The sequence below is a fragment of the Anolis carolinensis genome, chromosome 1 (genome assembly GCF_035594765.1).
Source record: "Anolis carolinensis isolate JA03-04 chromosome 1, rAnoCar3.1.pri, whole genome shotgun sequence".
Lineage (NCBI taxonomy): Eukaryota > Metazoa > Chordata > Lepidosauria > Squamata > Dactyloidae > Anolis > Anolis carolinensis.
The window spans coordinates 8,875,613-8,890,514 of NC_085841.1; positions in this window are offsets into that span (position 1 = coordinate 8,875,613).

A 14,902-nucleotide genomic window follows, 5' to 3' on the forward strand; every position below is an offset into this window, starting at 1 on the left:
GGCCCATCGAAGCCATTTATCCGGCCCCCACAGCACAAGGGCAGAAGGGGGTTGGGCTAAATGACCCAAGGGGTCTCTTCTTCTCTTACAACCCATTATTATTATTATTATTATTATTATTATTATTATTATTATTAACATTGATTCTGGGTGGCCATCTGTCAGGGATGCTTTGCTTGTGCTTATGGTGCACAGAGGCAGAAGGGGGTTGGACTCAATGGCCCAAGAGGTCTCTTCCAACCCACATTATTATTATTATTATTGTTATTATTATTATTAACATTGATTCTGGGTGGCCATCTGTCAGGGGTGCTTTGCTTGTGCTTTCGGTGCACAAAGGCAAAGGGGGATTGGAGTCAATGGCCCAAGAGGTCTCTTCCAACCCTCTTTATTATTATTATTATTATTATTATTATTATTATTATTATTATTATTAACATTGATTCTGGGTGGCCATCTGTCAGGGGTGCTTTGCTTGAGATTTCGGTGCACAAAGGCAAAGGGGGATTGGACTCAATGGCCCAAAGGGTCTCTTCCAACCATCTTATTTATTATTGTTGTTGTTGTTATTATTATTATTTATTGCTCGGTGGCCAACTATGGTCCGAAGGATCGTGAACTGGCCCCCTGTTTAAAAAGTTTGGGGACCCCTGACCTAGGTGTTTCTCATTTTATATTTCCATATCTGGTTTAATTTTTTTTCCCCTACATGTAGCGCTTGACCACTTTATCCTTGTTGAAATTCACTTTGTTAGCTTTGGATCAGCTTTCCAATTTGTTAAGGTCAATGGTAACATGAAGCAAATACCTGCCACTTTATCCGTTGAGCAAGGTCATTTGGTCAGCATGACGTTGGAAAGAGAAAGACTTGGAAGTAGGTCAAACCATGTGGAGGTCAATGTAACTCTTATAATTCTTATCAAAATGGAACCATTGCCTTCTCTGAGTCAAATGCTGAAAGGCAACCGCTATGTGTCTATCCTAAAGAAGCATTGACACCATCTGCTGTCTATACCACAATGCCACCTCTGGACTTATTGAATCCATGGATATAAAGATGGCAGTGGCAGTGACAATGACTCTTTGGCACTTCCCCTCAAAGGAGCATTAAGAGACTTCTTTTAGGTTCCCCTACTCTGTTTGGCCTGATGAAAGGTCTCTTTGAATGTCTGGGTGGGAAAATAGCTAACCTTATATACGATCATAAATGGTACTTCTTAAGATTGATCATATTGGCTGAGGGATTCTGAGATCTGTAGTCCAAAAACAGATTTTTTCCAATCAGAACTAGAATGAGCCCCTTGATATTCTTTCCTATCAACACATGTTGGCCTCCCATCTATGAAGCATCTTGAAAGTATCGAACACCATCATATTACTTTTCATAACATGGTGCCATGGTGGCACAATGGATTAAACCCTTGTGCTGGCTGAACTGCTGACTTGAAGGTTGGGTTGCTGACCTGAATCTAATCCACAAGATGCGGTGAGCTCCTATCTGTCAACTCTAGCTTGCAGGGACATGAGAGAAGCCTCTCAGCAGGATGGTAACACATCTGGGCATCCCCTGCGCAACATCTCTGTAGACAGCCAATTCTCTCACACCAGAAGCGACTTGCAGTATGTTCTCAAGTCACTTCTGACATGATAAAAAAATTAAGATTCCCAAGTATTCTTTTTTTGTACAGAAAATCCCATTTGCAGTCTGGTCCAGTACTAAGGCTGCAAAGAATGTCTCAAATCCCAGATCCCTTGAGTTATTGCTAATTGTGCCAACCCTGATCCTAACAGATCAACTCCAAGCATTTGGTGTACAACAAAAGGGTCTTTTACCTCCACCATTTTACACTTTTTTGGTCTGAGACATGCCTTGAAGTCAGATGTGCATTCATCAACAAGGGACACTTGTAACGCTTATAACGCTCTGACTCCACATTAATTCTCACAGCAACATTCTAGGGATTCATGGGATGTGAAGGTTCAGGAAGTGTATTTAAAATTCTAAACCCCAGAGAGCTAAGTCAGAGGAATCATAGTGCTATAATTACAAGGTGAAGGAACCCTGCCTATTGTTTTATTTTCACCTCAGCTGAAATCCTATATTGGATTTGCAGAGCACATGGAGATAAGCACTAATTGTTCTATGTTATCCATACACTGAGAATGTATCTTGAAAATGTATCTTACAAATCATATATTTAAAATCATATATATAAATGAAATATTTTCATGAGATATGGATCCGGATGGATTCCCGATATCTCTTGGGGATTTTCCTATCATGATGGCAGACAATCATGTCAATGCCCTGGTCAATCTCTCTAACTCAGAGATGGCCAGGGTGGTAGACACGATCGCCCCTGAACGTGTCCCCCCCCCCCCCCCATCTTGCAGACTCAAGTCAGCTCCTTGGTTTACTGAAGAGCTGGCGATTATGAAGTGGATGAGATGGAGGCTAGAGTGCTACCCTGTTTCCCCTAAAATAAGACATCCCCGGAAAATAAGACCTAGTAGAGGTTTTGCTGAATTGCTAAATATAAGGCCTCCCCCGAAAGTAAGACCTAGCAAAGTTTTTGTTTGGAAGCATGTTCAACGAACAGAACACCAGAGCATGCAGGATCGGTAAATGTATGTACTATAGAGTGTTGTACATGGAAATAATGGTAGTAACAAGAAATTATTGATAGGATTCACGGTTTGTCTGATTATGCTGGTTTGTGATAACAACTACTGTACAGTCTATATATATAAAAGGGTAATGAAATTTCGGCCTAGGACAAAACAACAAAACTACAAATCCCAGAAACACTAAACTTGGCAGGACAACCCCTCATCCATGTCTGTACGTTCACACAACAAAAAGAAAAGAAACAAAGTCCTAATTAGAGGGAGAGGAATAATTGTTTTTATCCAATTGCTGCCAGTTAGAAGACTAAGCTCTATCCACTTGGTCTGCTGTCAGTTAGAAGGCTAAGCTCCACCCACTTGGTCTCCTAGCAACCCACTCAGCCCAGGGCCACTTCAATCAGGCCTCTGCCACACTGCCTATAAAATACAGATTAGCTGATTTCAACTGGATTATATGGCAGTGTAGACTCAAGATGAGCCCCAACCCCCAGAGTCAGGCACGACTGGACTTAATGTCAGGGGAAAACTTTTACCCTTTACCTTAACTACCACCAATTCCTCAATACTTTATTTCCCATACCACCCATACTTCGCCACAGCAACGCGTGGCCGGGCACAGCTAGTATATAATAAATGTTCATTTTTTGTTCAGCAATAAATGTGGATTCTTCTTCATTGAAAAATAAGACATCCCCTGAAAATAAGACCTAGAGCATCTTTGGGAGTAAAAATTAATATAAGACACTGTCTTATTTTCGGGGAAACACGGTACTAGCAGAAGACTCAGAATGTATCCGACCGAGCACGGGCTAGAGCCTCACTTAAGGCCTATTCCACAGCAATAACAGCAGCCAGGAAGGTTTTCTCAACTACCCACATTGTGTCTGCAACAAACAGAACAAATGAGTTGCTTCAGGTGGTCAGGGAACTCCTTCATCCTAGTGATCAGGAGGAAACCCCTGACCACTTGGCATCTCGATGTGGCGAGTTCATCCATCATTTTGCAGATAAAGTCACTCAGATACGTTCTGACTTTGACACGAGTTTTATAACAGCATCAAGGGATGTAACTGAGGCACTTGTCAGTCCTGTTTTGTTGGATGCATTTCAGCTTGTTCAGCCTGGTGACGTGGACAAGATCCTTGGGGCAGTGAGAGCGACCACATGTGTTCTAGATCCTTACCCTTCCCAGTTTATCAAACATGCCAGCGGGGGACTAGCCAATTCGTTTGTGAAGATAACAAATGCTTCGTTGGAACAGGGACAAATACAATCTAGCCTAAAAAAGGCAATTGTAAGACCAATTTTGAAAAAGTCATCCCTAGATTCCTCCAAACTCAATAACTCCCAGCCTATTTCCAATCTCCCCTTCTTGGGCAAGGTTCTGGAACGTGTGGTGGCCTCTCAGTTCCAGGGGTTCTTGAACAACACCAATTATCTGGATCCATTGCAGTCTGGTTTTAGGCCTGGCCATGGTACAGAGATGGCTTTGGTCACCTTGCTGTATGACTTCCGCAGAGAGCTGTACAGGGAGAGTGTGTCCCTGTTGGTTCTCCTGGACATCTCAGAGGCTTTCAATACCACCGACCATGGTATCCTTCCGGGACAGCTTTCGGGAACGGGTATTGGGGGCATTGTTTTGCAGTGGCTCCGCTCCTTCCTGGAGGATCACACCCAGTGGGTGAAGCTGGGGGACACCTGCTTGGACCCCTGGCCATTGACCTGTGGGGTCCCGCAAGTTTCCATTCTTTCCCCCATGTTATTCAACATCTACATGAAACCGCTGAGTAAGGTCATCCAGAGTTTTGGAGTTGGGTGCCACCTGTACGCAGATGACACTCAACTCTACTACTCCTTTCCACCGAATTCCAAGGAAGCTTCCGGATCCTGGACCAGTGCTTGACAGCTCTGATGGACTGGATGAGGCCTAACAAACTGAAGCTTAATCCAGACAAGACAGAGGTCCTTCTGGTCAGTCACAGGACCAATCAGGATATAGGGTAGTAACCTGTGTTTGATGGGGTTACATTCCCCCTAAGGGCACAGGTCCGCAGTCTGGAGGTCCTCCTGGACTCCGCGCTGACTCTTGGTGCTCACTTTAGTTCTTTTTTGTCTTTGTGTAGAGAGGAGAAACTGCTTACCTTAAGAACTGCTTTCCAATAATGCCTTAGAAGTATACTGAACATCTAAGAAGATATCTATTTCTAGGTGCAAAGATTACTCCAGACACAGACTGCAGCCAGGAAATCAGAAGATGTTTACTTCTTGAGAATAGAGCAATGACCATTCTTGATAAAAGAGTGAAGAGTAGAGACATCACATTGGCAACAAAGGTCTGCATAGTTAAAGCAATGATATTCCCTGTAATCTATGGATGTGAGAGCTGGACCATAAGGAAGGCTAAGTGAATGAAGAGAGAAGCTTTTGAACTTTAATGTTGGAGGAAGATTCTGAGAGTGCCTTGGACCACAAGAAGATCAAACCAGTCCATCCTCCAGGAAATAATTATCTACTGCTCACTGGAGAGAAGGATATTAGAGGCAAAGATGAAGTACTTTGGCCACATAATGGGAATACAGGAAAGCTTGGAGAAGATAATGATGCTGGGGAAAATGGAAGGAAAAAGGAAGAGGGTGTCGACCAAGGGCAAGATGGATGGGTGATATCCTTGAAGTGACTGGTGTGGGCTGGTCCATGAGGTCACGAAGAGTCGGAAGTGACTGAACTAATAAACAACCAACAAAAAAGATATAAGCAAATATTCTCTTACCAAGCCAGGTTCTTCACTCATCTAGCACAGATATTTTTCACCACCTTCTATTGACTCTTTTTATATAGAAATGTTAGAAATCAGATTTGAAAACTTCAGAATTCAAAGCTCAGAGATAATTTGATTTTTTTCAAGTAGTGTATCTATCTAGCTCAACATTGTCTCATTCAAGAACTGCTTCTCCAGGGTTTCTGACTAAGGCCCCATCTATACTGCCATATAATGCAGATTGAAACTGCATTATATGGTCAGTATAGACTCCAACTGCATTATATGACAATGCAGATGGGGCCTTAGAATGGGATATTCCATCCTTATCACATGCTGGAGATCAGACTTGAGAACTTCCAATGACAGAACTAAGAAATGTTTTTTTGCGGGACACCAGCTTACTTAGTCATTTCAAATCAGCAGGAAAGGATGTAGGAGCTGTGTGGAATAAGTCTGAGATGTCCAAAAAGTAACTTTTCAAAAGATCTAGGCTTCACTCATTGGCGATCAGAGTATCCTATGGGAAATAGAAACCCATAGCCCAGAAGACATACTGCTACAGTGAAGAGCTAACCTGTCTTCAACTCTGTCAATGACTCTGGAATTTGCCATAAATCGAGCTGGAAATCCCAGAAGGAACCTTAGATGTACTTATCTAGCTTAGATGTACTTATTTTCTCAATATAGTGCCCTTTAAAGGGGTTGGATTTCAGCTTAGATAGGTATGGCCAATGGAAAGGAAAGCTGGAGTCCAAAACTGGACGATCTGTGGAGCCTCACTTTTAAGAAGACTACTTTGTTCTGACTGGAAGCAGCTCTCCTGAATTTCAGTTGGAGCTCTTTCTTAGGTCTTCCTATAATTATTCAGGACTGAGCATAGTAGTTTACCTACTAATTTACCATCTTGGATCCCAAGCTTTAGCATGCAGGCAAATCATGTCACATACCCAAAGGTATGGCCCTTGGCCCAAAAGTATATAACCTCTACATCTATGTTCCTCAATGGGTTTAACAAGGGTCTTTTCCAGCCCTAAACGGAAATGACAGGGATTGGATCCAGGGCATTCAGCATTCAAGGCATGCTCTATACAGTAGAGCTCTGGCACATCTCCATCCAATTGCCCTTGAGATATATCAGGTCTTCCTCTGTATGCAACCTGTTTCAATATTTGATTACTTAATGATAACATGCGTGAAGGAAAATCAATAAAAAATTAAAATACACCCCGTATCACAAGGACTGGTATGACGCAATCCTTAGGGCACTATAAATGCAGGGGCATGGCCCATTGCAGATCTACTCTTGGTTCTGAAAGCAATAGAGACATGAAGATCCTTTACCTTCTCTTTGCTGTTCTTCTTCTTGGGCTCCTGCAAGGGCCAGGTAAGAGTATAGTTGAACACAAACGTACAATTGAAAAAAAAATATTCAACAGCAAAAAAATATGCAGTTGGGAAACTGGTAATAGATATTTGGAAAAATGGCCTAAATATGATTGTTAGTCTCAGCTAGATTAGAGACCCTGAATCCATTGGATTTCACATCCATGTTAACCGCTATTGAACAAATGATTCAGTGAACTCAAGAATGGGAAACGGAATGTTGGAGGGCAGGAAAAGAGATTTAAAGATGGGCTCAAAGCCAACCTTAAAAACTGTGGCATAGACACTGAGAACTGGGAAGCCCTGGCCCTTGAGCGCTCTAATTGGAGGTCAGCTGTGACCAGCAGTGCTGCGGAGTTTGAAGAGGCACGAACGGAGGGCTTAAGGGAGAAACGTGCCAAGAGGAAGGAGCGTCAAGCTAACCCCGACCGGGACCGCCTTCCACCTGGAAACCGATGTCCTCACTGCGGGAGAATATGCGGGTCAAGAATCGGTCTCTTCAGTCACCTAAGAACACACGCCCAAGATACCAAGGTTGGAAGACCATCGTCCTCGAACGTCGAGGGATCGCCTAAGTAAATACACTGGAGAATTAATGAAATTTAATACTGCTTTAATTGCCATATCTCAATGCTATGGAGTCATGGAACCAGCATTCTTTGGCAGGGAAGGCTCAAGACCTTGTAAACCTACAATCCATGTCATTTAAAGCACTGCCAAACTTCAATAATTGAACAGTGTATATACTCCCAATGTCTCTGCTGTATGTCTTTCAACAATAGGGTTCCTGTCATTAAATATTTAAGAACTTTTGTAACAGAAAATCATCACAGAAAGAAGAAAAACCCAGTCTGAAGAGGTACCAATGTTGGTAGTACAAAAAAATTACAATTTGTCTTACTGACATACACAATTTTTTACATATTTAACAGCATACAAACTAAAGATGACTGAAAACAACTGCAAATTAAAATAACATTTTATACTAAATTAAATAAAACCTATCTACCATAAAGGGGGGAAAGGACAAGACAAATTGACAAATGATTTCCAGTGCTCCGGCTAATGCAGTGATTCCTAATCTGTGGTCCATGGACCAACAGCGGTCCCCAAGAACTAAAATATGGTCCGCAACCTCACTGTTACTACACTGTTGCACCGAGAGTGACTAGTCTCGCAAAACCCTCTTATAGTGCCAAGGCAATGAGGATATCAGGAGAAGAGAGGCTGACTACCCATGAAAGTCGTCACAACAAGCCTCCTGACTGCTGCTTCTCCTCCTCCTCCTTCCCCCTGAGCGGAGCCGTTCCATGTGGCACCTGGAAGCGGGGGTGTCTTGGGGTCTTCATTTTTAGGCCCGTTCCTGGGGTTATTTGGGGTGCAGATTCAGAAAATTGCATTGGATAGACCACATCAGCTCTAGATTATTAAATATGGTTTTCTGTGGGCGAGCAGATGGCGACTACTGGATGGCATTGTTCTTTATCATAAACAAGAGCTGATGTGGTCTATCCAATGTATTTTTCTGAATCAGCCCTCCAAATAACCAAACCGAATCTAAAGTTGAACAAAAACTGATTTGTAACCTTTTTGGTACTAACATTTGAGAGTGGTCCCTGGCAAAAAAAAAGGTTGGGAACCACTGGGCTAATGGTGGAGGTACTTCCCACATGTGATACCTTCTCTAATCTATATTTAACATGAACTTCTATGTATTATTCAAGAATACTATTCTTTAAATTCTATGTTATGATAATTTTCCTATACAGTGTTCCCTCACTTACCTCTGGGGTTAGGTTCCAGGACCACCCACAATAAATGAAAATCCGCAAAGTAGAGACATTGTATTTATTTTAATATTTATATATTATTTTAATAGTTATACACTATTTTAAGTATTTATCATCCAATCATGTGTTGATAAATCGCCTCCTTCTCCTCCTGTTGCCGCTTGGGCTCCTTTTCTCTCCCTTTGGCTTCTCCTTCCTCCCTTCCTTAGGCTGTAAATTATAATTTTTTATGATTTATAATAGTCTTTTAGAGTTTATTGAAAAACCGCGAAACAGCGAATCTACAAAAAGTGAACCGCAAAGTAGTGAGGGAACACTGTATTAGCTAAACATAATATCATAATAGTATTGGGGTTTTTTTAAAAAAAAAAGTTAAAAAAAAAACAAATCAGAAAAAAGTAAAGGAAATAAATAACCTCACAAAAATACACTTAAGTTAATGCTTCATCAATTTGTCAAAATAAATGCTCCTCTTTATATTTAATCACCCTCAAAATTTCAAAAACATCCCTCCAAAATCCCACTATTTGCAATCTGTTTCCTTAACATATTATATCACTATATTAACAAAGTAGGTGTCTCTTTTTATGTTTAGTCATCCTCCAGCCATCCCCAATTTTTTTATGTCATTATTTTTTATTTTGTAAAGAAACATAATACAGTAGAGTCTCACTTATCCAACATAAACGGGCCAGCAGAATGTTGGATAAGCGAATATGTTGGATAATAAGGAGGCATTAAGGAAAAGCCTATTAAACATCAAATTAGGTTATGATTTTACAAATTAAGCACCAAAACATCATGTTATACAACAAATTTGACAGAAAAAGTAGTTCAATACACAGTAATGTTATGTTGTAATTACTATATTTACAAATTTAGCACCAAAATATCATGATATATTGAAAACATTGACTACAAAAATGCGTTGGATAATCCAGAATGTTGGATAAGCGAGTGTTGGATAAGTGAGACTCTACTGTACATCGAAAGTGGTGGAACAATATATTGATAGGAAAGTGAGGAAGGTGAAAGGGTTCTGAAAGTAGGTGAAGAGAGAAAAACGGAGGGGGGGGAGAAAGAAAGAAAGAAAGAAAGAAAGAAAAAAAGAAAGAAAGAAAGAAAGAAAGAAAGAAAGAAAGAAAGAAAGAAAGAAAGAAAGAAAGAGAAAAGAATAGAAAGAAGAAAAAGAAAGAAAGAAAAAATAAAAAAAAATTGGTTGACTTCCCATCTTGACCTTGGAGTTTTCTCTTTCATTGATTACATATTGGTATTTTCCCTTTGTCTCTTTTCGCTTAAACAGTTTTATATTGTAGATAAGTCTATCGTGAAGTCCATTCTTCTTTTTATCAAGAATTTTATGAAGTTTGTCCAGTCTGTTTTATTTTTACCCTCTCTTAATTTTTGTATTAGCTTATCCATTTGTATCATGTCCAAGATTCTGATTAACCATTCCTCGGGAGTAGGAAGTTTTTTTCCCTTTCCAGACTTTCGCTATTGTTAGTCTGGCCGCTGTGCTTATGTAGAAAAATATTCTGTCCTCGTTTTTTAAAAATTTTGAATTTGTAAAGCTTAGTAAATACATTTCAGGTTCTAATTTAAATTTGATTCCTATGATTTCCTGTGTTATTTGATGTATTGTCTTCCAAAATTCTTTTAATTTCTCACAGGTCCACCATTGGTGATAAAATGTCCCAATTTTTTTCCCCACATTTCCAACATATATTAGATTTTTTTATTAAATTTTGATAATTTTTCTGGGGTGTAATACCATCTGTGTCGCATCTTGTACCAGTTTTCTTTAATATCTGTTGCAGCTGTATATTTTAGTTCTCTTTCCAAATTTTTTCCCATCCCCAAATTTGATATACCAAATCTTAAAACCTCCAAGTTGACTTGATTACAAGTCAATAGGGACAAGTACTCGGTTAGCATTTAGGCGGGGCCAAAGAGGATGAAAACCTTATAATTGAATTTTCATTGTGCATTTCCATCTGTTTTGTATCATTTACTTGTTCACTTCTTCTCACAGGAATTGCAGAGGCAAAGATCAAAGACCATCAACAATGTCGCTACGCTCATGGCAACTGCTACTCCTTCTTCTGCCCTCGTGGTACTGTTACCATCGGGAAATGCAGTTTTACACAGAAATGCTGCGAAATGTAAGCAGATGCTCTGAGACCTGTATCACTTCTTGGCTAATCCTCACAATCCTCAGAATAATCAAATGCAGGAAACACAATCCAAAATATCAAAATAGATGCAAATTCATATATGGGAGCATTCTAGATTATTTAAAGTTGGTTTGGAATAATAAAGCCATAGCATTACAGAGTTGAGAGGGAGCAAATCAGGCCTGAATTCTCCCTAGAAGCCAAGATCACTAAACTGGGATAGTCGGACTTGGACATTTGATGTTAAGACATGTTTCACTAGAAAAGAAAATAATGCTTGGTAATGTAAAAGGAAGTAGGGAAAGAGGAAAACTGCATAAGAGATGGATAGGCTAAATCAAAGAAACAACAGACCTTTAACACAATTTAAGATTATCATATTTAAGATGATGAGTGAACAATTATAGTCTAGTTTAAGGGGAAAGAGACTAGAAAATATTTATTTAAAATCCATTAGGGTTGAATTATAAAGAGTTTAGTGAATTGGATATATAGGAAAAATAAGTTTTAAAAAGTTAGTTACAGTAGAGTCTCACTTATCCAACACTCGCTTATCCAATATTCTGGATTATCCAACACATTTTTGTAGTCAATGTTTTAATAAATCATGATGTTTTCGAGCTAAATTCGTAAATACAGTAATTACTACATAGCATTACTTCTTATTGAACTACTTTTTCTGTCAAATTTGTTGTATAACATTATGTATAACATAATGTTTTGGTGCTTAATTTGTAAAATCATAACCTAATTTGATGTTTAATAGGCTTTTCCTTAATCTCTCCTTATTATCCAACATATTCGCTTATCCAACGTTCTGCTGGCCCGATTATGTTGGATAAGTGAGACTCTACTGTATGTGATAAACTGATAAGTGTTTATTTGGTTGAAAACTGTCCAGATAACCTTTGCCATTAAATACAGTAGAGTCTCACTTATCCAAGATAAACGGCCCGGCAGAACATTGGATAAGCGAAAATCTTGGATAATAAGGAGGGATTAAGAAAAAAGCCTATTAAACATCAAATTACATTATAATTTTACAAATTAAGCACCAAAGCATCATGTTTTAAGAGAAATTGGCAGAAAAAGCAGTTCAATACACAGTAATGTTGTGTAGTAATTATGAATTTAGCACCAAAACATTGCAACATTTACTACCAAAACAATGACTACTAAAAGGCAGACTGTCTTGGATAATACAGAACCTTGGATAAGTGAAGCTTGGATAACTGAGACTCTACTGTATTTTTATAGGGATAATAGAGGAAAGGATAAAAAGAAATGGTATAATAACTTAAACAACTCCTTTTAAAAAAAATATTCTGGAGATTTGGGGAAGATACAAAAAAACTAATACCAGGTATTTCTCCTATCAGTTCTAATGACAGTAAATTTGGAAAAGGACTTTAAGCAGAGTTTAAAGAAAGAGGTATAATGAAAGTAAAAGATTGGGATCTGAAGGATAAAAGATGAATTAAGAGGAAGAGACTTAGAGTGGTACAAATATTTACAATTGGGAAAATGGTCATGTGATTTAAGGAAAAAGTATAATGGGGCAGGGAATATATGAAAATAGAAAAGAAGATAATTCAAAGGGAGATTAAAGAAGAGAATGTAACATTAAAATGTACAGTAAAAGATATCTATAAACTATTATTAATGGGAGAACAGGAACAAGTTCATTTGAAGGAAATATGGAAAGTAGATAATCAAGATATGGGCAAGGATATGGAGTATGAGATTATTAAAAAATATGTCCATAAGAATTAAGAAAAGTTATTACAAAATGGTATGGAGGTGGTATCTAACTCCAATTAGATTAAATCAGATTGATACAAATAAACACATCAGTGTTGGAGAGGCTGTCAGGAAATAGGGTCATATCTTCATATGTGGCGGTCGTGTAAAATTATACAAAAAAATTGGGAAATGATATTTTAAGAAATAAGAACAATAATAAAAATGGAGATAGAGAATACATCTAAATCTGCATTATTACTTATGCATGACAATACAATCCCATCACAAGAGGAGAAAGAACTGGTTTCTAATTTGATAACTGCAGCAAAATTGTTAATAGCAAAAAACTGGAAAGAAAAAAAAGAAATCCAGTTAGAAGAATGGTACAGGGAAATATGGAACATAACTATTAATGACAAGCTGACTTGCAATATTAAAATTAAAAAGGGAATATCAAAACAAACAGATTTTTGGAAAATATGGGGAAAATTTATTGAGTGTATTGTTAATGAGGGAAAGGGGTATAAGCCAGCAAACAGAGGCAATGAAATTTTGGACTTGTGAAAAAATATGAGTTGGTTGGTCCTGGTAAAGGGGGCACAAAGTAAGGGGAAGGGGGGAAAGGTATAATAATAATAATAATAATAATAATAATAATAATAATAATAATAATAGACATTGACAAAATCATGATCTGCCAATTGCAAAAGGCCACCTTACTGGGATCTGCTCGCATCATCCGAAAATACATCACACAGTCCTAGACACTTGGGAAGTGTTTGACTTGTGATTTTGTGATACGAAATCCAGCATGTCTATCTTGTTTACTGTGTCATAAAATAATAATAATAATAACAACAACAACATGATGTATAAGTAGATAAAAGTGTGTAGTAGAGAGATATGTAGTAAAGTTGTAATTGAAAAGTTAAAAACTTATAAGAAATATACTTAAAGAAGTTTTTGATTTTTCTTTACTGTTGGATTGTATACAATATGATATGTCTAAATTATTATAAAATGAGGACAGAACATATACTTATACATTTTGATTGCTATAATAATAATAATAATAATAATAATAATAATAATGATAATAATAATAATACATGTATAATGTGTAGTAGAGGGATATGTAGTAAGTTGTAGCATCCATGCCTGCCATAGATGTGGGTGAAACGTCAGGAGAGAATGCACAACAACCCTGTGATTCCGGCCATGAAAGCCTTCGACAACACATTAAACCACATTATTTAGTCGGGCATCATTGGTTCATGACAACACTAACAATGCCACTGATATTGGTTGGCATCATTAGTCATGGCATCAATTGCCCTATAAAGGAAAAAAATGAAGGAAAAATCAATGGGAGAACATCTAATATGATCTGCAGAAATAATGCCAATAGATGAAAAGGGCAATTCAGATGGAGACCCTAAGACTCACCACTGCACTCTGACCTCAGATGTTGATGATGTGTTGTATGCCACAATATCTGCTTATATCCCTTTGATAACTTGTTTCATTGTTTTCCTGCAAAAACATTAGAAAGTGATGGCATGATCCCACCAAAAAGTGAGAGTTCTAGTGTCTACATCCTTTGAGATTTCGTGGAACGTGGACAACAGAATGGCTTGCAAATGCTTCATCCTTTCTTTCACCACCGCTGGAATCAACATTCATCTGGCTTCAAAAAATGTTTCGCCGCTGGGCAGAAATTTGGCAAAGTTTTCCATCCTCTTGACTCTTTCTGAATGCAAATAAACTATCAGTGAAAATTTTGTATGTCTTATTTTAGAGCGACTCAGAAAGAGCCTCACTGCCATTCATTCAGAATCATTAACATTTGGTCAATATTCACACAAACACATACAAAACCCAACAGGATTTTTAAAAAACAGAATTTGTGCTATGCAGTTACCAGTATACTTTTAAAAGAGTATTCATGCTGTTTATCACTGCATATCTAAAACATTTTCATAGGGTGGATATCCTTTATACAGAATTCCAAATTCCAAAATAATCCAGTTAGGCTAAAATGGTGACACTTTTATTTTCGGATGGATAGACATATACAAACTTTATTACATGAATAAAACTATCAAAATGTTATGTATAAATGACCTTTAGATTATGTGTACAGTAGAGTCTCACTTATCCAACATAAACGGGCTGGCAGAATGTTGGATAAGCGAATATGTTGGATAATAAGGAGGCATTAAGGAAAAGCCTATTAAACATCAAATTAGGTTATGATTTTACAAATGAAGCACCAAAGCATCATGTTAGACAACAAATTTGGCAGAAAAAGTAGTTCAATACGCAGTAATGTTATGTTGTAATTACTGTATTTATAAATTTAGCACCAAAATATCACGATATATTGAAAACATTGACTACAAAAATGCGTTGGATAATCCAGA